Genomic DNA, 22859 nt, shown 5'->3' with positions numbered 1-22859 from the left:
GCCATCTCTCTGCTACCCGGGACCTGCCTATCGTGGTTACTACTTGTTTGACAGGTTTAATCTTTGGCACTGATAATTGACCCCTCTACTTGTGCAGGTCTATCCTTGGGTTCTATCTGCCTTTGTTGCTTTGGCCCCCAGGCCCTTGTTTTCTTGAATTTCCGGAGCCTACCCTGCAGCTGGGTGGTTACGGCCTGCTTGGATGACCATATCTCCTCAGCCTGTCTCTGACTGATTGATACCTTGGAGTGGTCCGGGACACTCTCTTGCACTGTCCCGGACTCTGTAGCAGTTGCTCTCGCCTGGCTGGGGGTGACTATCCGCCTCACCCCCACCACCCTCTTGGGTTCATGGTCCCTTGCTGAAGTGGGACGTTATTGGCCCCCTGGGGTCCTTATCGCTGTGTTTTGCTTGGGTGATTGGTGTGTTTTGCGTGGTTGTGGGGTGCTTGGGGGGGCTTGCTTTAGTCTGGGGTTGATTGTGACAAAGTTTTTGATGAGGATGGTTCCCTGGGAGGAACATGTGTTTGCTTCTTGTTTGTTTGGGGTTTTGTTTCTGCCCTTAGGTTGGCTTCATTTTCTGGAGCAGGGGTGAGTGGCCACTGTGAGTAGATTTATGAACGGACTGTTTGTGGGCACTGGAGCTACTCTTTGGGATACTCCGGAGGGCCCTGGTGCTCTCTGGAACCCCGGGGCACTGGTATTTCTTGACTCTTTCTGTTCTTTTGGTACTTTGAGTGTGAAGCTTTTCCGGGGCTCTGGGAGGGGTGACTGAGGGGGTGATTGGGTTAATGTGGCTGTTGCTGTGTGGGGTTTGTAATGGGTGGACATAGGTGGGGGTTCTTTGAGGTGGGGGGTGGGGGGGACTGGGGGCCCTGTTTACATCTTTGTGTGGCTTCCTTCCCACTCCACGTCTGAAGACTGGGGTGTGTGTTTGTGGTTGGGGTTTTTGGGGGGCTGTTGGGGGGTTTGGGGTGGGTGGGAGGGGAAGGGGTTTGGGGTGGGGTGGGTTGGGTTGGTGGGGGTGGGGGGTCCTCCTTCCGTGGGAATTTTCAGTTTCTTTTGCATTTGCCTTACTTATGTTTTTTCTACCAGGTACTATTGTTGATGTGGGCTTACTGCTCTGGGGGGTGGCTGGGCCCCTGGGGTAGTTTCCATTCTTTTCTGTTGTATTTTCTAAGCTGCATCTCTTCTGACTTTCCGACTTGAGTACCCCTTTTAGACTTACCTCTTGGAATGTTGGGGGCATTATGTCTCCGATTAAGCGATCCAAAATTTTGGCTGCTTTGCAGAGTTACTGTTCGGACATTGCTTGCTTACAAGAAACCCGCCTGACTGATGTGGAACATCTTAAATTGGTCCGCTCCTGGGTGGGTTCGGTTTATTATGCTTCTTCTCAGGGCCGCCATGGTGGGGTTGCTGTGTTGATCCGCAAGTCTTCGCCTCTTGGGGTGCAGATTCTAGACAAGGCCTCTGATGGAAGATCTCTGCTTTTACGTCTCACTTTGGGTGCTCGTTCCTATCTTTTGCTTGTGGCTTATGGCCCCAATTCAGGGGAATCCGCTTTTCTTCAACGATTGATTCGGCTTTGTTCTCGATTTTCTGGAGACCCGCTTCTCATCTTGGGTGACTTTAATTTGGCTATGTGTCCAGACTTGGATAAGTCCGGTACTTCTGTTTACAAGTGGATGGATAGACCATCTGGGTGCTTCACACTGTGGGGTATGTTTTGGAGAGGGAATGACTGATGGAGCTTCTGGATAGGTAGGGGGAATTTCTAGTTGGGGGCAGCTTTTCAGCTGGGAGTGGGGCATTGAAGGGGGGGCCTTTACTAGAACTGTTAGAAGGAAGTATAATATTTGGGAGTACCTTCAGGAGGCAGATTTGTAATGGGAGGCAGGCTCAGGAGCAGCTTGTTTTCATTGTGGCTGGTCCCTTTCAGCCGTGCCCAGGAGCATCAGACCACAGCTTTGCAGACTGATGCTCTCAGGACGGATTAGATAAGTTCCTGCTGAACCAGAACGTACGCAGGTAATTCTAGACTCAGTTAGGGCACTGGTCTTTGACTTAAGGGCCACCGCGTAAGCGGACTGCTGGGCGCGATGGACCTCGGGTCTGACCCGGCAGAGGCATTGCTTATGTTCTTATGTTCTTATGACCCAGCAGCATCAATTCTTATGTTCTTATGAATAGCACTACTTGTGAAGTGGCTCACAAGCAATATTATTCATATAGCACAGGAGTCAGTAACTGGTGGTACTGAGCTATTACCAGTTGGTATCAACCATGGTAAATTAAAGTATCTTAACAGCCTGACTTTTATTGCACTTTGGTAACTGTACATTCAGGTAGCAAATAATCAGACTCAGCGTATAGACTCCACATAATTAAAATTAAGCAGTTTACTACTAATAATTTCTTTTTTTTTAAAAAAATCTTTATTAATTTTCAAAATTAATACAAAGTGCCAAGAATTATACAGACATTAATAATCAAAACAAGCACTTATATTCAATCAATAACGATGCAAAAGAAAAACATCCCTCCCCTCCCATTCAGCACATTTAATCAAAACCAACAAGATATCCCCCCACCCACCCTGTCCTGGATGTGCATGGAAATAAACAAAAATTAAAAACAAAAGATACCTATAATGAAGTTACAAAGGATGTCAACGGGCCCCAAACCAGGTTGAATAAATTGCTATGCCCCAACTTATCAGCATTCATCTTTTCATATTTGTAACCTAAACATAAACTGGCCCACCAAAAAGGAAAGTTGAGGCGGTCGCAATTCTTCCAATTGCGGGTTATCATTTGTATGGCTATCCCTGTCATAATTAGGAAAAGCCTGCATTTGTAGCGGTCCATAGAGGGCTTAATATGCAGCAATGTTCCACATATAACTGCCTCATACGTCAAAGGGATTGTTGATTCCAGTATGAGGTTAATCGACTTTAAGAATAAATGGGACATCCACGTGGGATCCCTACGAGGGTCGAGTTAAGGAACTAGGTCATTAGCACTCAGACTTAATGGGGTGGGTCAATAGAGTGGGCAGACTTGATGGGCTGTAGCCCTTTTCTGCCGTCATCTTTCTATGTTTCTAATCTGTCCCCATATTGACTTCCAGAAGTTGAGTATCAAAGGACAATAGAACAACAGATGATCCAGCGTCTACTACTAATCATTTCTATAGCACTACTAGATGTAGTCAGTGCTGTACACATTAGATGCAGGTACCTGTGAGCTTCCCCAGTCAAGGTTCATGGGCTTGTCATGCCATTGGGGCTTGCACACATCTGAGAAGCTGAAAGCTAAGCCGTCGGTAGTTTCACTATCAGCAGGGTCTCCCAAGGCAGACAGGTTTCAATGGAGATGTCAGACTAACGATGTACCACCCATCCAGGGCAGCGTTGGAGGAAGAGGATCGCGTTTGACGCAAGAACGGCAACAACATCGAATTTATACTGTGCAGAAAAAAAAGGCCCGGCAATCTACTTCTGTATTCTGTCACGAAAACTCAATGACGTTCATCAAGTTGCTAGGACTCGAGCACGAGTCGATGGCACCCAACCTGCGGGGTAACAATCTGAGTTTTGCAGCTGGGGCAGCGGAAGGTTAAATGGTTTGCCCAAGGCCAGAAGGCACTGCCGTGGAAACTGAACCCAGTTTGCCAGCATCAAGGCTTTCTGTACTAACCACTAGGCTACTCCAGTGACGGCAGTCGTACCAGATCAGGAGCCACAGCTCTGAAGACTGACAGTTGTGGAGACAAAGAGAGCCAGACTGCGCTAGCAGAGGCTGGGGGGTTGCCACTTTGATGGATAGCCAGCCAGTATGAGGTGAAGTCACCATGGCAGTGGAGGCCACAGAAACACTGAAAATTACAGCAGAGCCGAGTTAATACCAATGGTGAGTAATGGAAACTGTCAGTGGGGAGCTCACAGCGGTGACTCTGCAAGGAGCCACCGATGACAGCAAAGGAAAAACCATCTGGAAAGTGTCAGCCGTAAGGCAGTGATTCAAAGAGGCCTAATTGATTTAAGTCACTATGTAATCTGTTTCAACGTGGATGTGTCATTTAACCACTAACAGAGGTTAATCCCAGTCAACCATCAAAACATTGAAAACTGTGAATATTGAAGTGGCACAAAACTGTTTCCAGTTGAAGGAAAAGATTTAGTGCGAGTTTTGCCACAGTGCTATATTGTAAAAGTTCCGGTTGCCAGAGCTTTAAATATTTTGTCCCAATGAATACACCGTACCACCTCAGAGTTTCCCAAACTGTGGGTCAGGACTCCAAATGGGGTCACAAAGCCCGCATTTGAGGCCACAATTTGGGGTGGGCTCTCCACAGATGTATCATCATTATTCTGCACCTCCAGGGAGTCACCTATTTTCATTTGGACACTATCGTGGGGTCACGTTCAGAAAAAGATTGACAAGCACTGGTCTACCTGATATTCCTTGTGACCTTGGACAAGTCACTGTGTTTACTGTTGCCTCCGGTACCCAACACTCTTGAGCACCCAAATCCCATAATGCACAACTCAAAAGGGGGCGTGGCCATGGGAAGCGCATGGACGGGTCAGGGCATTCCTACAAATTGTGTGCAGTGTAATAGAATACTAGGGATGTGCACCCAAATGGTTTCAGCAAGCATAAATCCTGGTGCCACATATGGGCAATGAAATTGTCGCTTAATGCTAAGTTATATATCGGTCACTCACTGGCGTAGTAATGAACAGCACCTGTGGTGGTGGCACCCCTCCTCTACACTCTTCTTTGTCCCCCCCCCCCCCACAAGTGCACATCCCTTCACTTTCCCCATACCTTTTTAACTTCTCCAGTGTGAGCAGCATCCCCAAGTCGGTCTCGGCTCGCCCTTTGATGTCACCTCCTTGGTACGTGTCCTGTAAGTGATGTCAGAGAGAGTGCTGATTCCGATGTGGGCAGCAACCTCGTGCCGGGGAAATAAAAAAGGTACGGGGAAGGCAAGGGGGCATGCAGCAAGGAGAGGAGTGGGGGGGGGCAAAGAGGAGGGGTGCAACACCCTTAGGAAGACCATGCCCGGGGCAGAACCCCCTCTCCTCACCCCCCTTACTATGCCACTGCGGTCACTCACCTTTGAATGCCCATTATAGAGCAGCACTGAGCGCTGATTATTTTTTGAACGTCATTTACTGAATTGGCCCATCTGAGTTTATTTGGCCGACTATCTCTTCTCTGGTTAAGTTCAATTTCAGAACTTAACCACTTAAGCGAAACGGGATAAAGATAAAGATAGGACAGAAACTCTCTACCTTACACCAAACTTTACAAAACTGCAAAAGCGCTTTTTTTTTTTGTGCCAGTTAGCTGAATGCTGTGTGCTGATCTGATGCTCATAGAGTTCCTATGAGCGTCAGAGCAACATGTAGCATTCAGCGTGCCAGCCGGCACTAAAAAAAACACTTTTGTGGTTTTATAAAAGGGGTGGGGTGGGGTGGGGTTAATGTCGATAGTTTCTGTAGCTTCTGTGAATTACTTTGCAGTCTTCCCAAAACCCGATTTCTGAGTTTTGTAGCCACTGCTTCAGGGTCGAGGAAAGACCACTCCAACATGAAAACTGTGTCACCATACTGCTGCCATCAGTCTCTCTTTCTATTTAAGCTTATATTTTGTGACATTATTATTTGTTTAATTTATATACCACTTATATCCTGAATGGTGTTACATTCAGGTACTTTATCAAACTCTATCTAGTCTACCTGGGGCAAGTCCTAGTGCTATCATATATAATAAAACGCTAAGCGCGCATGCGCACTCGCGCCACGTGTTCCCTGATCTGTTGCGGCGGCACGAGTGCGCATGCACGCTAGACAAGCTTCCCTGCTCTCCACCTCACAATACGAAAGTTTCTTTAGACGCTGACGATCGCCTCCACAAGCCTGCTCCCAGCCAGCCGACGATCGCCTCCACAAGCCGGGAGTGGGGCACAAAGAGCACCTCCTTCCCCCCTCCCCCCCGCAACGAACCGAAAAACTGACCCCGCTGCCCGGGACCCGAATCCTTTGCCACCCCCACCCTTCCCTTCCTGCGGACCCGACTACGAACCTTGCGATTCCAGCGTGTGCAGCAGTCTTCACACACTGCTTCGGGCCCTTCTACTGCCCTGATTTGCTCAGCCGCGTCTCTGATGATGTCATCAGGGACGTGCCAGAGTAAATCAGGGCAGTAGAAGGACCCGAAGCAGCGTGTGAAGACTGCTGCACACGCTGCTGGAATCACCAGCTTTGTAGTCGGGACCGCGGGAAGGGAAAGGGGGTTAGAGGAAACGCTAATGCTGCTGCACAGGGCACCCGTTAATGTAATGGGCTTGCTTTCGGGAGGGGGGTAGGGAGACAGAAGGAGGCCACGGAGAGACAGTCAGGCATGGAATAACAGATAAATACAGGTAGGCAGGGGGCCAGGGAGAAAGACAGAGTGACATACAGAAAGAAAGACAGGGGGCCAGAGAGAGAGACAGATATAAAGAAAGACAAACAGACAGGGGGCCAGAGAGACAACAGATAAATACAGGTAGGCAGGGGGGCCAGGGAGAAAGACAGGGGGCCAGGGAGACAGATAGAATAAACACAGACAGACAGCAGAGAAAGAAACCTCCCCCCCCCCAGACAAACACTAGCCAAGGATAGAGAGAGAGAAAGAAAGAATGACAGACAGGGGGCCAGAGAGACAGACAGAAAGAAAGACAGACAGACAGACATCTATTCTAGCACCCGTTAATTTAACGGGCTTAAAGACTAGTTAGTGATAAAGGGCTAGATTCACTAAGCAAACCGATCATGTAACGATCGGTTTGCGAGCTCTTTGTGACCCGATTCACTAACCTCTCCTCCGATCCGATCCCGATCTGTGTATGCAAAACTTACCGACTGACTGGCCGATCAAAAAACTAGTGACTGGTGAGGACCAGTCGCTTGTGCTAAAACCCTGCTCTCTGCCCCGATCCTTCTGCTCTGGTCGCCCCGCTCTCAGCCCTCTGCCCTGATTCTCCTGCTCTGACCATCCTGCTCTGCTCTCTGTCCCAAACTCTCCAGCCCTGCTCAGCCCCAACTCGCCTGCCCTTTCCCACAGTGAGAGCCTGTGGTTTTAACCTACGAGTTTAAAGCTGGTTAAAACCAGGGGCTCACAAAGTTTTAAAAAATAGTTTAAAAACAGAAAAAAAACAGGCACGAAGGACCATCAGCGCATGCGCAGACCAACTACAGTCTAGGAAGATGGTTTGCACATGCTCAAGGATCACTCTCCAGCAATCTGTGCGGTTGGGGGGGGGGGTGTGCCAACGATCGCCCCCATTTGCATGCAGGCCTTTAATGAATTCATCAGCCTGCATGCAATCGGGCACGGATCGGACACGGAAAGGAGGTTAGTGAATCTAGCCCTATGTGACTTGCCCAGGGTCACAAGGAGCATTGATGGATTTAAACCCACAACCTCAGGGTGCTGAGGCTATAGCGCTAACCACTGCACCACACGCTCCCCACAAGTGTTGACAAGCTATTATAGGATTTACTTTGTCTTGATTTATGAGATCCTGACCTGCAAAGGTAAGCCCATGTCCTTCTTGCAATTTCTGTTCTTAGTACAGGATTGTGTGTTCTGAACCTGGGCTCAGCCTGCCCTGGACTGCCACAAGATGTTTCATCACACCTCAATTCTGCCAGATTTGGGGAGAACCGAAGACTGTAGGACAAGAGGAATGCTTCCGCTGTCATCTCCATCAGAACCCTGCTCCTGTGACCCCTCGATGCTTTACAATGCCTGGAGATGAAAAGGTAATTAATTTAACTTTAATGCCCCAATTACATTTATTAATTTTGGAATACATGGATAATATAACAGATCATCTGAATTGCTTTATTCCTGCTACCAAGTTTTGTTTCTTATGCTACAGATTTGATTATAAAGATGTTATCCTAGTTCCTGTTTATTTTATTTACGCATTTATATACCACTTATAGTCTAAGTGGTTTATATTCAGGTACTGAAGTATTTTTCCATGTCTGTCCTGGTGGGCTCACAATCTATCTAATGTACCTGGGGCAATGGGGGGATTAAGTGACTTGCCCAGGGTCACAAGGAGCAGTGTGGATTTGAACTCACAACCTCAGGGTGCTGAGGCTGTAGCATTAACCACTGTGCCACACTCTCCCCCTGTTGTAAAGGGCGATGAAAATGAAACTCTATTCTCCTAGCACATGTTCCATGCTAGATGCTTATGATTATGATTAATTTGGATTTTGCTAGTGGTCCAGTGGTTGGCCGAGGCAGGAGTGAACTCCAGTTACTCCTGCTCCCAGCAAACTGGTTACCACAACCTCTAGTAGTAGTTTCACTTCTAGCGGTAGTACTATGAGACTATCTTTAGAGGTCATAGCAACTATTTTGCCGCCACAGCCACAAGAGGCAGGAGAGGGGTTTGCTTTTTCTACCAATGTGGAGAAGATGAAGTGAGAAAAAATGAAATCTTCCACAAATATAAACTGACTCACTTCCAAGTGGATTAACAACAGCCAGTCCTTTTTTTTTTTTGTCACTTATCTTTATTGTGCAGTCTTACTAGCCAGCCCGACGGGACCCGTTTCGCCATAAATTGGCTGAATCAAGGGTTCAGTTGGAGCTCTGCATACAATAAAAAACATATTTTAACCAATTCCAGCTGGCTAGTAAGACTGCACAATAAAGATAAGTGACAAAACTTACTGTGACCATGTTTGATTGAATTTATTTATAAAGTTAAAGAATAACAGTAGGAATTTTTGTACAACATCCTGGAGGTACTGGCATAAAGGGTTTCGGCATAAATATTAATCCTTGGGAGATATGTATTATAAAAATTTGCCCGCCTTCTATTGTTAATCCGTTTATATTTGTAGAGGGTTTGCTTTTTCCCCAATCACCCATCAGAGCACTGGGGAGGGTCAGAAAGCATGAGGGAGGGCCTACAGGGGTACATTGGGGGGGGGGAGATGGTAAGGAGGGTGCTTGGTTTCTACTAGGGGACTTTGATGCTTGGGGGAGTCCAGGCAGGGGGGGGTAGGGTCTCATTAGATGGTGGAACTGATGCTTCGGGGGTCCAAGACATGGGTACAGTCCTGTTTGTGTGGGTTTTTATGTGTAGGCGATTCTGGGAGGAGTGTAGGGTTCTGGGGTGGGGGTGGGATGTCAAGATGTAGGTTGGCACCCAAAGGCTATATGGATGCCAGCCAATATTCAGTGCTAGAACTCCACATTGCAAAGCAGGCACAGTTTGGACTGCTTTTAGTGCAGTCCTGTCTGCCCACTTAGTTATGCATTGGCACTGCATATTGCCAACAGCAATGTATCTGCTAGCTCCTCCCTGACTTTGCCACATAATACCCCTCTCCTGCCTGGTTTCAAGATGGCTAGTTAGTGCCAATATTAAGCAGCGCTGCTGAATAATTGGCAGCCGACCCCCTGAGAGAGATTCAAGTGCACCAGAGCCTCTTCTGCCCACTTAAATTGCTTCAAATACCGATCCCTACATTTTAATAAGTTTGCAAGTGTTTTGCACTATATTTTGTACAGAGAGCACTTTTGCAAATTCACTGCACACTTTAATACACAGGGTCTCGATGAGGAGGTGCTGAAAAGTTCTCAGTCCAACCAACTTATTTCCCATTTCCTATTGTATTTTTCTTTTATGTATTCTTTCTATAAAAAATTGTATTTCTGCCCCCTTTTCCAATTGTTTTAATGGCTTGAGTTTGTCTGTTTAGTCCTGGTTTGTCCAATAATTGAATACATATATGTTCATAATGTAGACATGTTTGTCTTCCTGTAATTTTTAAATATTTTGTTCAACGCTTTGTACTGCTGCATAAGCGTTCAATCAAACACTTTGAATAAACTTTGATAAACTTCCTAAATTCTGAGCATTATTTTGCCACTGTAGGTGAAAAGAGCGTTATTTCATTTTGCAACGTGCCAATTTACAGAATCGTAATGCTATGTTTCAGATTACTGAATGAACTAGGTCAATGAAAAGTGTGAAATTTTCAAGTGTGGAACTCTGAGCCATCATGAAGTTCCTATTCCTGTTTCTATTACACCGCTATGATCTGAGATAAAACAACAGTCCATGTGTGGTCCATTAAATGGTAACACTCAGGCATTCCAAGGCCAAGGAAATTTAAGACCCAAAATTCAGCAGGAAAATTCATGGCCACATTGTTTTGGGATCAGGAAGGTGTTGTAATGATTGACTATCTTCCAAGGGGCCAAACAGTTAATGTTGTATACAGTGTTCCCCCCGGTCATTCGCTGTATTCTCCAACCGGGACTTCCTGTGCTAAAGTCGGACTTCACCAATCAGGAGCTGCATGTCAAAGCAGCTCCTGATTGGTGAAGCCTGACTTTAGTGCAGGAAGAGGCGGTCGGAGCATACTGCGAGTGATTTCTTTCACTCACTGACGCTCCAGCTGCCCTATCCTGCCTCCCCAGGTGAAAAACCACCTAAATCAGGCCTCCATGCCCTCCTCCTGCACCCAACCGTGGTCCCTGAAGTCCAGCTGCAGCAGGTAGTCATTCTGGATCTGCAGTGGCCGCTCATGTGGCTCCAGCCGGCGGGTGCTTTCCCCGTGCAGCTGCACGTCGAGCGCGGGGAGGCAGGCGGCCTGCAGGGGGGTCGCTCTCGGGCACCGGTGGGTAAGCAATGACCGGCGAGTGCTCTAGATCCAAAGAGCAGCCCGGAGTGACAGAATCCAGGCCGTCCGGGATCAAGCTGAATTGCTCCTTGTCCGGGAGCCTCAGGGTGCAGGGCTGCAGCACCAGGCAGGAAGCATCCTCCAGCAACTTGTCATCCCGCATTCGTGGATTTTCGATATTTGCTGGGGTTCCTGTACTACTGTAACTTGCTATGCCGATTAAAGGAGGCATTGAAAGAAAAAAGGAGAGGGAAACTATGGAAAGGAGTTCTCTTTTTGTAAGGCAATGCACCTGCTCTCAAGGCTGGCAAAACGATGGATGTTTTGACGCAGTTGTGGTTTCAGTGCAAAGATCATCCACTCTACTCACCAGATCTTGCTCCATCTGACTATTTTCTGTTTCCAAACCTTAAAAAGAGTTTGAAAAGGCAACAAGTTTTGAGTGATTCAGAGGTGATTGCAGCAGCAGAGCAGTTTTTTGGAAGAGTTACAGAAACTTCAACATACTTGGCACTTAGGGATGAATATGTGGAATAACTTGTAACTTGTAAGTTTCATGGCTCCACATCATTCCCTTCTTGGTCGGGCTGAGAATATTTCAGCACCTCCTCCTAGTGACAGGTTTTGAGAAGTGAGCTGATAATAATAATAATAATAACTTTATTTTTGTATACCGCCATACCCAGAAGAGTTCTAGGCGGTTCACATTGGTTAGAACAAATTACAAGAGGTTACATGCCAAATTGATCATAGAGTTGCGAATGGCAAGGAGAAAGTAGTTACAAGTGGTTACATTCCAAATTGATCATAGAATTACGAACTACAAGGAGGAAGAAGGGGGGAGAGGAGGGAGACGGGGGGGGGAGAAGTTTCGGTAGGAGGGAGGAGGAGGATTGAAGGAAGGGGCATTAGGGACTTTAAGGGTCTTGCTCTCGGAATAGGTGGGTTTTAAGTGTTTTTCTGAAGTCGAGGTAGTTGTGGGCTTTGAGGACCATTTGGGCCAGCCAAGGGTTTAGTTTGGCGGCTTGGAAGGCATAGGTTTTGTCAAGGAATTTTTTTGAGTGGCATAGTTTTAGGGAGGGGTAGGCGAAGAGTTGGATTTTGCGGGAGGTCTTATAGTTGTGGTTTAGGGTAAAGTGAGGGGTGATGTAGCTTGGGGATAAACCAAATATTGTTTTGTAGCAAAAACAGGCGAATTTGAATATGATTCTGGATTCTAGTGGGAGCCAGTGGAGTTTGTGGTAGAAGGGGGTGATGTGGTCCCATTTTTTCAGGTCGAATATGAGGCGGATAGCAGTGTTCTGGATCATCCTAAGTCTCCTGATGGTTTTCTTTGTGGTGCACAAGTAAATGATGTTGCAATAGTCCAATATGCTGAGGATGGAGGATTGTACTAAGAGGCGGAAGGAAGTGTCGCCAAAGTATTTTTTTATGGTGCGAAGTTTCCATAGTATCGAGATACTTTTCCTGACTGTGATATCGTTGTGTTTCTCAAGGGATAGATGTTTGCCTAGTGTTACTCCTAGTATTTTTAAGGTTTGTTCGAGGGGGAAAATGGATCCTTTTACTTGAATTGAGGTGTCTTTGATTTTGTCTTTGGGGGTTGCTAGGAAGAATTTTGTTTTGTCTGGGTTTAGTTTTAGTCTGTAGGATAGCATCCAGAGTTCTATCTGATTCAGTATGCTTGTGAGGGAGTTGAGGAGCTCTTGAGTGAAACTGGTTAGAGGGATGACTATGGTAATGTCATCTGCGTAGATAAAGAATTTTAGCTTGAGGTTTTGCAGGAGGTTTCCTAGGGAGGTGAGGTAGATATTGAACAGGGTGGGGGACAGGGGGGAGCCCTGAGGCACACCGCAAGAGTTTACCCAGGAGTAGGAGAGGGAGTCGTTTTTAAATACCCTGTAAGATCTGTTCCGTAGGAATCCATTGAACCAGTTGAGGACCTGGCCGGAGATGCCAGTACAGACAAGGCAGTTTAGGAGAATGTCGTGGTCGACTAGATCGAAAGCACTGCTCAGTTGTAAAATCAGGGCACTGGTTCCCCGGCTGAAGAGTGTGTGTATGTGGTCTAGGAGGGCAGCTATGATGGTTTTGGTGCTGTGATTGGAGCGAAAGCCTGATTGGTTGTCATTGAGGATATCAAATTTTTCTAGGTATTTGGTTAGTTCAGCGTTTACCATCCCTTCTGCAATTTTGGTGAATAGCGGGATGCTAGCGATTGGTCTGTAGTTGGACGGGGTGTTGGGTGGTTCATTCTTGTTTTTTATGATAGGAGTTATTGAGATGTGGCCTTGTTCTGCTGGAAAACTGCCAGTGGTTAGTAAGAGGTTTACCCAGGCCAACATATTGGCTTTAAAATGGATTGGAGCAGTTTTCATAATGTTGGGGGGGCAGGTATCCAGTCTGCAGAAGGAGTTGGAATATTTGTTAAAATATTTGTTGAAGGTTGGCCAGTCGATAATTGTGAATCGATTCCAGCTTAGGTCTGTTCTGGATCCTGGGTCTGGATAAGATACTGAGGATTGCCTTCTAGTCCTCTGCTGCTAGAAAGAATGCAGGGGCTATGGAAGCTGAAACCTAAATGGCTTGTGGTATCCTCTAGTCTAAAGTCTTCTATTGAGCAAACTATGCATATGAACTTTCCAGTCCTCTGCTGCTGGAAAGAGTGCAGGCTGTGGAAGGTTAAGCCTAGATGATTTGTGGTGTCCTCTAGAGCAGTGTTCGTCAACCTTTTTACACCCGTGGACCGGCAGAAATAAAAGAATTATTTTGTGGACCGGCAAACTATTAAAAGACTGAAATTAAAAAAAAACATTTCCGCCCCGTCTCCGTGAGCTTGGTCCCCGCAAACCATCTGATCCCATCTGCACAAGCTGCAGTTATGATTTTATATTGAACGTATTTTATTAAAGTATAAAAAGAAACAATTGTGATTTTATAAATACAAATATACAGAGCACGAACCAACAAAACCCTTGTCTCCCCTCCCCTTCACATATATCCCCTCTATTATCAAGAAAACTGAACAAGCCAAGTTATTATAGAATGCTACACAGAAATATCATGCTAACAGAATACTGCAGTCCCCAGTTATGTCTCTAGCAGGATATATATTTCAAATCTGATATATTCTAATGACAAAATAGAAATAAAATTATTTTTTTCTACCTTTTGTTGTCTCTGGTTTCTGATCGCATCTTCTTTTCACTCTTTTCCTTCCAGCGTCTGCCCTGTCTCTTCAATCCAGCATCTGCCCATTCCATCCACTGTCTGCCCTCTCCCCCTTCCATATGTATCTGACTTCTTTCTATGCCCCTCTTCCCTGTCCATCCAGCCTGTGCCTCCTCTCTCCTTTTTACATCATTCATTCCAGCTTCACTTTTATCTCTCCTACACCAGACCTGGCATCTTTATCCCTCTCTCATTTCTCTGCTGACCCCCTTTTCAGCATCAATCTCTCTCTACTTTCTCATTCCTCTCTCTCCCCTTTCCCTCATCTGATCTCTCCATTCCACCCTGATCCCCCTTCCCTTCCTGTAATCTCCCTGCCAGCTGTTTCCTTCCTTTTTTCCTTCTCCCTTCCCTCCTTCCTTTTTTCCTTCTCCTTTCCCTCCTCCCTCTATCCAACATTAACTCTCTTCCCATCCCTTTCCCTCCTCCCCTCCCAGCAGCATCTCTCTTTCTACCTTCCTCCAGGTCCAGTAGCAGCTCTCCCTTTATCCAGCAGCTTCCCAGCCTCCTACAATGGCTTCCTCCCCTTCCAACAGTTCTCAGTATTTGCCTGCAGCAGTGATTTACTTAGGCAGCTTGGGTCCGTTGCCACCTCTGAGGAAAGAGGAAGTTGCCAGTGAATCACTGCCCTGGCAAGTAGGAGAGCTGCTGGGAGGGGGAGACAGCCACTGTCAAAGGCTCTCCAGGATCTTGCTCCCGCACACGCTGACAATCTCCCTTGTACCTGCAGCTCTCTCTCTTCCACTTGCACCTTCCCCGCGGCCCTCTTCAGCAACTCAGCAGGGGCGGCAATCAAGACAGGCTGCTGATGTCGGGACCTTCACTCTCTGAGTCCTGCCTATTTTGTTTCAACTTCCTGTTTCCGAACAGGCGAGACTCACAGAGGGAAGACCCCGAGGTCGGCAGCCTGTCTTGATCGCCCGAGGCTGGGAGGAACAACAGTCGGCAGGATCCGCAGTCGGGAGGAACTGCAGTCGGCAGGAAATTTAACTGCCGACTCGATCTTGCCAGCCCTGCGCAGACTGGCAGAAATTTTCTGAGGACCGGCAGTTGAAGAACAGTGCTCTAGAGCAGTGTTCTTTAACCTTTTGACACCTATGGACCGGCGGAAACAAAATAATTATTTTGTGGACCGGCAGTTAAAGAACACTGGGTTAAGTAGTGCCCATCTACACCCAATCTCTGCCCCCACAATAGTACTAATTATAACACCATTTTTTCCATTCATTTTTCATATATACACACACAATATAATTGTATTAACAACACATAATAGTTAACCACAAAATTAAAATACACAAAGCACACTGTATGCTTTTTAACATTCATTCCTACCAGAAAACAGATAACCCCCATGCAAATGCAGGACCAAAAACTAAAAGTACTAATATTTACAAACAAACCCTAAGATGCAAAACTCTGCAAGCAGTATAACAACGGGATCTGGATAGCTCCTACTACCCCCCAGACACTCCTACCCCACCTCTCCCTGAAATAACTAATAGACCACACACATATTTGGTATAAATAGCCGCAGCTCAATTTATTAACAAACCAGAAATAATTTGCATAAATTAACATCCAAAAGCATTAACTTGCATATAACAAATCAGCAGCTCCTCCCGAGCTATCCGGTGTAACCATCAACAAAGTTTCCCCCGACCCCGCCATGAACAGCAAGAGTCTGAGGGGTGGCATGACCTCATGCCCCATTAACTTATTCAGTAGACCCCCGGGCACGGCTCCCCGCCGGCCCACCGCTCATCGCCGGATGAGCCCCAGCACCCAGTAGCTCGGGAGACCCGCCACAGGACTGTAAACATACAGGCCCCCCCCCCAATAAAGGGAGCTGCGGCTGTCAACATAAGGCCAGGACCTTCTCACAACCTGACGCGAAATCATCAAGGAGAAGATCCCAACCCACCGCCGACAAATGAACCCCATCCTTGTGAAACAGACCACCACAAGATAAATCCACCCACTCATGCATTAATTGTAGACCCCCGTGACTAACCACCCACTTACCCACTTGCCTATTCAATTTGGACAACCCCCGGGTCCAACGCCGTGACGCTAAACAACGAGGGCGGGGCACGATATCAGACCAAATCAATAAAACCCCAGGAAACCAATCCAATATAATCCTGAGGTCATCCTTGATAAGATTCACTAAGTCCTTCCCGGAACAGGCATCCACATCGTTCCCCCCAAGGTGCAACAACAGTAAATCTGGATGACGAGGACGCGAACGAAGGCGCTCGAGCAACAGCAGCAATTGACTCCATCGCATCCCACGTTGACCCCACCAAGATACATGCAGTCCCAGATGACTCAGTCCCAAATGGCGACCACCAGGACGGATCGCTGCTCTCTCCGATGCCCAATGTATAAAGGAGTGGCCAATGATCCACAAGGAATAAGAACGCCCACAGGAACCTGAAAGAAAAAACAAGAACAGCTAACCAACAACAAAGACAACCCAAGGTGAGCATCAGAGGGCTTTAGCATTAGAATACCACAAACCTACACACCCCAGTTCTTAAGAAGCACCCCGCCCCGAATTCAACACACAACAAGACCTCTCTCGACGAATGTACCCCCGAAAAGCGTCAGAAGTCCAACGCCCCAACCGCTGTATGCCCTCCCCAGACATACCCGCCATACTCGCACTCGTAGCCGCTCCAATCCGAAAAGAATGAGTCCCGTAGGCAGCCGGGTTCTCCCCACAACGGCCCAACGCCAAGCGTAAAACCGCCTGAAACTGATAACGCGTAAGCGGGGCACCCTGCGCGTGGACAAACAATGCGGAACCCCCGACTGGACGAATCTCCAGAAAAGCTCGCATCCGCGCAACCGGACACGAACTACAAGCAGCTATGGAATGTAAAACTACCCAGTGCCCCCGGGCACTCTGATCTGTCTTTGAGCTCACGATAAACAATCTCACCAGGGAAGGCTGCAGTCGAACATGTTGTACCAACAGGCCACGCAGACCTAAGCGAGCCAAAGGACCAACCAACAACTCGCTCACCCGCAACGCCCCGAAAAATGCGATGGCAAAAGCAGCCTGAAACAAACATACTTCGTAAGGCGAACTCGCCACTTCAACCAACGCATCCAACAACCGAAGAAGCAACTCGTGTGTGATGGGCAACCGTGTGTCCCGGGGGGCAGGGCGCACACGCCCCATAGCTCGGAGCATACGCGAAACCAAGAATCCGGAAACCGGACAGGCCCAACCCAAAGCTCTGCAAAAAAAGGAGAAGCCTGCTAAGCGACTACGAACCACACCCCGGGACGTATGAACTCGAAAAGATGACAGCACGAAATCCGCCAACAAGGATTCGGCCACATCACCAGGACACCAGCCACGCTCCGTCAGAAAGGTCGCCACCAGTCGAAAGCCCGCCGAGTAATGCGACCACGTAGAATCTGCTACAGACAAGCGGAGCAGTTCCCAGATTCCTTCCTGACCAGGTTCCATAAATGTGCTGGCATCGGCGAACCTTCCTCCCGAGCATCCGGGGCCAACTGTCGAAACTGCAAGAAATTGAAACGAGACAAGGCATCAGCAATTCCATTCTGCAAACCTGGAACATGACCCGCCCGTATATACAAGTTCAACTGCAAACACCGCAATACGAGCTCTCGCATCAGCGCGTTTACCGCCAGACAACGCGCCGCTTGCTTATTAACTACTGCAACTACTCCCAAATTATCGCACCAAAAAACCACCCGCCGATTACGCAACACATCCGCCCACAACTCACAAGCCACAATAAGGGGGAACAACTCCAATAATGTTATATTTTTCGTAATGCCTGTACGAACCCAGTCTACCGGCCACCGTTCAGCACACCAAGCTCCGCGACAAAAGAGACCAAAACCCACACCACCTGCGGCATCAGAATACAACTGCAGATCCAAGCTAGACACTATGGGCGCCTGAATAGGCACCGTCCCATTAAAATCTTTCAAGAAACGCGCCCACATACAAAGGTCAGCTCGTATTCCAGCCGAAATACGAACGAAATGTCTGCGATCCCGCACCCCAGAAGTGGCCGCAGCCAGTCTACGTGAAAAGGCACGACCCATAGGCAACACTCTACAAGCAAAATTGAGTGAGCCCAACAAGGACTGAACAGTATGCAAAGTCGCTTTAGGAGCCCTAATCACCCGCTCAATGAGCCCTAACAACTGTCGAACTTTCCGCTCCGGAAGACGAGTAACCATGGCGTCCGTATCAAGCTCTATCCCCAAAAACACCAAAGAGGTAACCGGACCCTCAGACTTGTCCCCAGCTAACGGAACACCAAATTCGGCGGACATGTCCTCAAAAGCCCTCTTTAAACGCTCGCATACCATACTGCCACCGGCACCCACAAATAAGAAGTCATCCAGGTAGTGCACTACTGAAGCAAACCCCACCCTCTGCACCAACACCCAATGCAAGAACGAACTGAACTTTTCAAAATAGGCACAGGAAATGGAACATCCCATCGGCAGACAACGATCGTAAAAGAAAAAGCCTTCAAATCGAAAACCCAACAACGGAAAGGACTGAGGATGAATCGGCAACAACCGAAACGCCGATTCAATATCCACTTTGGCCAAAAGCGCTCCCTGTCCAGCCTCTACTATAAGTCGCAAAGCACAGTCAAAGGAGGCATACCGTACAGAACACAGATCTCGCGGAATGCCTTCATTAACTGAATGACCCAAAGGTCGAGACAAGTTATGAATGAGACGAAACTGCCCTGGTACCTTTTTAGGAATCACCGCCAAAGGTGATATAATCATCTGTGGAAAAGGAGGCTCCCGAAAAGGACCTGCAATACGCCCCAACTGCAATTCCCCCAATAGCTTGTTTCTCACTATGCTCCGCAACTGGGAGACCGAGGAGGCGTTCTGAACACGCCCTTTAACCAAAGAACCTTGAAAAGGTATAACAAAACCAGAGGTAAAACCCGCTTCCAAAAAGGCAGCCGCGTCCCGCGGCCTATACTCCCGAAGCCAAGGACGCAGCGCCTCAATTCGGATAGGAGTCGGTAACTCCCCAGAAAAATTACTTCCCTGCCCCACCTGCCACACCGCTACTGCGCTTGGGGCACTTGAGGGCTGTATGCGCCTGACCACAGACCGAGCAGGCATGTCGAAATTTACAGTCGGTGAAAGGGCAACTGGATTTATTAAATTTCCAACATACGTCTGACCCAGCAGCGGAACCTCCACCGACTCCCCCACGAAAAGGCCGCCCACCACCTGCAGGTCCGGGTGCAGCCTTACCACCCTGATTGGACAGAGACTTAGACGCCATGTGAGTAAGCCACAAATTCACATCCTGGGTGCCCCAAGACATAAACCTGTTCTCCTCCATTTTGTCACGAAAAGCCTCGTCATAATTTAACCAGGCCCAACCTCCAAACCTCTGATACGAATCTAAAACTGAATCTGCATAGGACAGCAATAAACCGTAGTCCTTTGGGTTAGCTCGCCCCCAAACGCTGGCCAGCCTCAAAAAAGCCCGCACCCAATTAAGGATTGACCGCGCTACAGGGAAAGGCTTCATCTCCTTCCTATCTTTTTTGGATTTTTTAGTACCCCGCCTGTGAGCCCTGCCCTCTAACAAACGAAAAATATCCACGCAAGACCGTCGACGAATTTTACGACGCAAAGAACGAGGCACCCGTTCCCAGAGCTCTGACAAAGCCACTAAGGCAGGAACCCCACGAACTCCTCCTGAGGAACCTGCAACCTCTCCTCCCGCAGAAAACTCCACCCCGCCTGCAGGCCCCTTAGACGATGAGGAGGAAGCAGACGAAGACGACGAAGAAGACCCTGTCGACGACGAAGACGATTCACCCCGCCGCCGTCTACGCTTACTCTTTTTACCGCGTGCTTTACCCGCAAGAGCAACCAGAGCAGGCGCCACATTACCCTGTGAAGAAGATCCTGGGTCCACGACTCCGCCAGAAGAGATGCCGCCGACAGCAGTCCCACTGGAAGAAACAGGTCCAGAAGCCGAGACGCCCCTAACAGCAACCCCAGGCAAGGAAGACGAGGGATGAGAAGGTCCCGCAGCGCCACCGCCAGCAGCTACCACACCACCGAACGCCGAACTGCGCTCCGATCCGGAACATCCTGGCCGCTCGTGCACTCCCGCAGCTCCCCCGTCTGATACTCCAGGATCCCGACCACCAGGAAGAAATGCAGGCACCTGTGGAGACCAAGAAAACAAGGAGGCAGGACCAGGCAAAATACCCCCAGCCATACCCAAAGGGACACCCCAACTAGCACCATAACTACTACTAGGCATAATACCCATCGCCATAGGGCCAGCAGAACTCCCCCCCCAGTGAGAAACTGATGGACCCACCCCACTAACAGAAGACCCTGGACCCCAAGACGGGGCACCCCAACCAGGACCCCACCCCCCAGGAAACACACCAGCCCACGACGTAGACGCTCCTCCAACCGGAACAGGCCCCTGACTGAAACAATCCAGCCCCCTGCCTATGCTAAAAACATGAGGAGACCCACAGGAATCCAAAGAACCCAATCCCCGAGGCATGTTAGCAGCCGCCCCCTCACGAATTGGGCCCAAACCCGCATCTATCCCCATGTGTGTCGCAGAAGCAGTATCAGCAGCCACAGAAACCCTCCCGCTCATTTCCAACGGCACTGAGGCAGCGCTTGAAGCCGCAGGCAAAAAAGCCGTTGGCGAAGCCCCGCCCCCACACGCGACAGACGAGCTGCGGCCGGCCGACACAGACCCACTCGAGCCAGTCGACGAAACCGCCTGGAGTCTAACCTTGTTCACATGAACTCCCGCTAAACTAACGTTCCCCCGAGTCCCTCCCAAACCAGCTATGGCCATAGCCGACAGCGCGGCGGTCTTAGAACGGCGCTCCGGCCGAACTCGCTCATCCCCAGTGCCCCGACCCACCTGCTGCGGCAGCTCTTCCGAAAAGGAATCCCCAGCAAGCAGTGATATCTCCGCTACTTCCCCCTCCGCATTGCCACTCCTCGCACCGCTGGACTCCATGCCACCGTCAAAAATGCCCAGGCACCTCACCGCAACAGCCGACGCCGACACAGCACCCGCTCCCAATCAACCGCCAAAAAAGCCGCCCTGGAGGACTCGGAAAACAGAAGTCCTCCAAGGTCCCGACTTTAAAAAGTTTTCTCGGCCACGCCCCTTAGCAACCACCAATCGCGCGCTTGCTCAACACGACCCGACTTCCCCTAGGGCTCTAACTTCCTACTTTACTACCCCTAACTAGCCTACCCATGGGCACTTAGGGCTCCCAGCCCCGTGTTAGTTTTTGCCCTTCGAGACAAGCTCTCGGGCTCCCTTTAACCCCAGATAAAAATAAACAAATGCATTTCTTTCCTGAACAGACAAATCAATAACTAAATAAAAAAAAATAAAAGCATTTTCCCTACTGTTGTTGTCTCTCTCCCTCCATGTGCCTTGCCTTCTGGCCTGCCCCCTGGTGTTAGCTTCAGGCCAGTCCACGGTGCGATCAACGCAGGGTCTTCGGGCAGGCTCCCTGAGTGCTGCATTGCACAAAGCTGTAGACAGCGGCTCCTCACGCGCATCCCGCGCCTCATCTGGAAGCCTTCCCTCTGACGCTGCGACTTCAAAGAGAAAGCTTCTGGTTCAGGCTGCGCATAGGAGCCTTTTCCCACGGCTTTGTGCACTGCAGCACTCAGGGAGCTGGCCCGAAGACGCCGCACTGATCGCACCATGGACTGGCAGCTGAAGAACGCTGTCTTGGGCCTGATGAACGTGCCGGCCCTGTGGACCGGTAGAAAATTTCTACGGACCTGTGGTTGAAGAACACTGCTCTAGAGTCTTCTGCTGGGAGACAGAGCAGTCCTACCATTGAACCACTGGGCTTTTTACACATGGCCTAGCTTTTCTGCCCTGCTGTTCAATCCTTATTGACTTATGTAAAGAGGCCTATGATGAGTCTCTGCACATAGCCACCCATCCCTTCACATTCTCATGGACTATTCCTGATGGGAAAAATACGCAAATATAGTCCTCTATATGTTAACACACGGTTAGGGAGAAACCTCCCAAATTCTGGAAAACACTGGATGAAAAAGGTCAAAATATAACAGACTGGCAGAATTTTAAGGGAGTGTGCGTGCATATATACATATGCACATAAACAGACCCAAAATAATTACTGTATAAGTCAGTTAATTTTCCAAGTACTGTACACCCTTTTTTTTTTTTTTTTTTTATTTCAATAATTTTATTGAATATTATAAATAATATACAAAAAGCAGTTCAAGTACATAAAGATTGAATAAAAAAAAAATAGTGATGTATAAACAAGAGAAACCATAATTGCATTCATTTGCATATAACAGACTAGTAAGAATTCAATGTATTTGAAACTGCTAAGAAAAGAAATAGAAAGGATAGATGAAGCAGAGATGATGAAATAAAAGAAAGGAAAAGAGAAAAAAAAAAAAAAAAAAAAGAGAGATAGAGAAAGAGAGAGAGAGTGAGAGGGTGGCAGAAGTGTCTACGAGGCAGAGTGAACATATGAATCTAAGAATGACCAAGGTGATTTATTTCGCACCAAAACCACAGGAAATAAGACGTCCCATATCCCATTGTCTCACTGCATGCTTTAATCTAATTTGAAAATTGTATTCCACCTGTTCAAGACATTACAATTAAAAGCAATTAATGCTGGGGTGTCATTTACAGCATGTCAATTTACAAAAACAACTGACAATGGGCAAAAGCATCAGTAACAGCTCCCAACAAAAATAATGTATTAACCATTCATATGGCTAAAATATACACAGAATCACCATTCCATGCAGAACTTTGTGCAGCTTGAAAGTAAAATCAATCTGACTTTTTTTTTTTTTTTTGTTCAACCTACTAT

The sequence above is a fragment of the Geotrypetes seraphini genome, chromosome 6 (assembly GCF_902459505.1).
Source record: "Geotrypetes seraphini chromosome 6, aGeoSer1.1, whole genome shotgun sequence".
In the NCBI taxonomy this organism is placed as follows: domain Eukaryota; kingdom Metazoa; phylum Chordata; class Amphibia; order Gymnophiona; family Dermophiidae; genus Geotrypetes; species Geotrypetes seraphini.
This window is presented reverse-complemented; position numbering follows the sequence as displayed.